Here is a 3,955-nt window from a genome sequence, read left to right as displayed (position 1 = left end):
TCGAGGCCAGCCTGGTCTACAAAGTGAGTTCCAGGACAGCCAGGGCTATTCAGAGAAGCCTTGTCTCGAAAAACCCAAAACAATAATAATAATAATAATAATAATAATAATAATAATAATAATAATAATTTTTATGAGGGAGCCACCAATACACGAGGAACTGTATGAAGTGGCTACAGCATTTGAAAGGTTGAGAACCACTGGCCTAGAAGAAGGGGCTCTGAATTGTAAGGTAAGGACGGCGCTTGTAATACCAAACTATAGGCACTATACTGAGAAGGGAAGTAATGGGCCCCTGGGCCCTGAAAAGAGACACACTGCATAATCCAAATACCAAAATAAGGTTACTATGAAATACTTCAAATTCCAGAAGGACTCAGGCCCAAGAACAGTAAGAAAATGTCCCTGGCACAGACAAGAGACAGAAGGTTCTAAGGAAGTGGATATACTCATTCTCAAGTAATTGAGCAAGCCTCGGTTTCTGAACTGCGTACAGTCAGGTACAAACGAAAGTGATGCATCAGTCAATAAAAGTAATGTCCTTCGTCTGTTGTAGGACACACACACATCTGTCACATTTCAACTCCCATTCTGCATTTTGGACTTTACTCTAACAATCTGAATTTTTATGTTTTTTGTTTGTTTGTTTTTTGTGGGTTCAATTCAGAATTTTTATAATCTCCCTTGGGCTGTGGCCATTCTTTAGCTCTGTTCATACCTTAGCTCAGAGTTATCAAAGCTCCATTAGCTTGTAAACAAACTGTTCCTCAGATAAACTCAATTGCTCCACACAAGGATCTTAAGCAAATAAATAAGTACAAAACAGGCAGAGATTATAAATTAGGGCAGACAAATCTGCATCTAGCCCCACACCAGTAAAGAGCATTCTATCAATATAGTGAAATGCTAATCTCCTAATTAACAACCTAATTAGGTAATTATGGCTTTGCAGAGGGATGCCGAAATGAAATATGACAACATGGTCACCTCTTTATATGGCACCTGTGGGCCTTTTCAGCTGTCATCCTGAAGAGTGCAGTATCAATTTGAGCAGATGACAAAGTGCTGTCATTTTTCATTCTGATAATACACAGAATGCTTTGGACAGAGCAGTTTACAAAGGAAACAAGTTGCCTGCTATTTTCCTAATTTAAATATGCTCACACGGTTGTTAAATTTTGCACATGTTTTTATATAACATACATGAGAATTACCATGCAGGGTTTAAAGAACTATCTAACTTGCCATAATGCTTAATGTGCATGCTGATACTACTTCACTTATGAAATACACAATTGGAAGAGTCTAAGGTGACAATTCATCATGTCACTTTAATACTCATACCTTTTAATGACACTAGAAAAAGTTAAAAATAAACTTGTCTTCAATTTTTTTCTTACTGATAAAACCGATAGAATTTGCTCTTTTTTTTTTAAAGTAAATTAAGGTAGAAACTGCCCTGAGCAGAGAAAGTCAACTAGGCCACATAGGGGACGTCCACCTTGCCTGACTTGTAAACATAAACAAAACTGACTTGATCTATTTCTCCTAAGTGCTTGCTTACATTACAGCAAAACAGAATCTAAGCTCAACCAGTCACCTACAGCTACAGCTAACTTGTAATTCTGTAACTAGGGAATCCTCCATGGAAAAAAATCAGACAAGGCAGCTGTAAGACTATAACCAAATATTTCCTTCCCTTTATTTAATTCTTACTGTTATAATGTCACCCTTGCCTTTCCTAGCAGAGCAGCTGAACCACTTCTTGTTTAGAGCCCCTCAAACATGAGACATTAGGAAGGTGATGGCTCAGCATAAGGAGATTGCTGCCAGGTCTAATGGCTGGAGCTGGGTTCCTGGGAGGCCAGGTTATCCTCTCACCTCCACCAGGTACCATGGTATATGCACATCACAACCAAGGAAATAAACAAAAATTATGCTATACCTTAGTTGACCTTTCTCTTTTTATACTTGTGTGTGTCCTATCCCCACACCCCTGTGCACCTTCCATCATGTGGGTCCTAGAATCGAACCTAGAATTCCAGTTCATCAGACTTGGTGGCATGTGTCCTTACCCACTCAGCCATCTTGTCAGCTGGTGGCTGGCCTAGATTTTGTTTTTTTAAACACAACTGATCCACTAGCAACTTTAACTTCGTGAATGCACTCCCCACCAGAAAGTAAAGACTCATAGCTATCACAGGCCCACTCCCACCCCACTAAACAGGTGACGGTAGCATGTGCTCACCAGTACCCGAAACAAATGCCAAGTTTTCCATGATTTGTTTTGAAAGTCTCAAGATGTAGCCCAAGCTGCCCCTCAAATCTATGATCCTGCCTCAGCTTCCCAAGCAATGGAATTAGGTGGAGACCACCATGCCCAGCTGTAGGAAACATTCATGAACCTAAACATTTTTCTATATCTATAATCCTTTAAAACTAAAGTACAAGCTTAAATGCATTCATAACTCCATCATAAAGCTTAAAATAAATACTGCTCAAGGTTTTTTCAGAAGTTCTACCAAATTTTTACCAACTTATAGTCAGACAAGTAATGACTGGGTGACCCTCTCACCACCAACTTTCGCCAGCAATAAACAGTTTCATCAAATCTTTCAACTTCATATCATAAGGTCCTACCTATAATCACTCACAAATAACAATAAACAACTTTTGGTAAGAATTAAGTGTATATGAATGAGAATGCTCAAGCAGATGACAGTCCCACAACAAGGGCTGGTTCCAATATCCAATTATAAAGCAAATATAGATCTCCCCACCTTTGCCTCCCAAGCGCTGGGACTAAACACATGAACCACCATGCAGAGCTTTAGTTTAAGTTTCTAATGTTACTCTAGAGATCAATTTATTTAACCACTCCAAAAAAAAAAAAAAAAAAAAGACTGAAACTTGTCTCAATAGTACACAGTAGTCATGATACTAAGTAATTCACAAAGTACAATCACAATTATGGTGACTGCTCCCTCTGCCATCTTTCCTTGCAGTCACCATGGTGCGAATGAATGTTCTGGCAGATGCTCGAAAGAGCATCAACAACACTGAGAAGAGGGGCAAGCGCCAGGTCCTCATCAGGCCGTGTTCTAAAGTCATCATTCAGTTCTTAACTGTGATGGTGAAGCACGGATACATTAGTGAATTCGAGATCACTGATGATCACAGAGCTGGGAAGATGGCTGTGAACCTCACAGGAAGGTTGAACAAGTGTGGAGTTATAAGCCCTAGATTTGATGTTCAATTCAAAAATCGAGAGAAATGGCAGAACAACCTGCTCCCATCACGGCAGTTTGGTTTCATTGTGCTGACAACCTCGGCTGGCATCATGGATCATGAAGAGGCAAGATGAAAACATACAGGAGGGAAAATCCTGGGATTTTTTTTTTTAATGTAAAGCATAAATAAAAAGCCTTCATGGACTGTGAAAATTTTTTTTAAAAAAAAACAATGAATGAATAGAATAGAATAGAATAGAATAGAATAGAATAGAATAGAATAGAATTGTGGTGACTAATTTCAGCATCCAGATGTAAACATCATATTTGTTCATAACTACTCACAAGGGTTAGCCCTGCATCCCAGACCCTGCATCTCTCTAAAAGCACTGTGGTTCATACTAAGTACTGTCTCTTTTAGTTCTCACTAGTACTGTAGGCTGGTACTGCTAACACTACTCTACAGACTGTCTAGGTGACAAAGTGACAGCCAGCCAGTGTAAAACCCAGGTGAGCATGGTTTCTGCTCCACAGTACTTCAGTACTCAAGCTACACCTCAGTTCCTCTGTCTACAGGATGGCAGCAACTAAAGTGTATATTAAAGAGCTGCTGTTTTAAAAAGAAGCACGTGGGGCTGGTGAGATGGCTCAGTGGGTAAGAGCACCCGACTGCTCTTCCGAAGGTCCAGAGTTCAAATCCCAGCAACCACATGGTGGCTCATAAC

General features: G+C 39.8%; 1 protein-coding gene and 1 pseudogene across 4 annotated transcripts in view; one reads left to right on the top strand and one right to left on the bottom strand.

Moving 5' to 3' along the window:
* The window catches only part of Mapkap1 (MAPK associated protein 1), a 212,012-nt gene that overhangs the window by 201,857 nt on the left and 6,200 nt on the right, over positions 1-3,955 (bottom strand). The window lies entirely within an intron of this gene.
* On the top strand, positions 3,011-3,364 carry LOC110317678 (annotated as a pseudogene).

Source organism: Mus pahari, chromosome 3, assembly GCF_900095145.1.
Source record: "Mus pahari chromosome 3, PAHARI_EIJ_v1.1, whole genome shotgun sequence".
Taxonomy (NCBI): Eukaryota; Metazoa; Chordata; class Mammalia; order Rodentia; family Muridae; genus Mus; species Mus pahari.
This window is presented reverse-complemented; position numbering and strand designations above follow the sequence as displayed.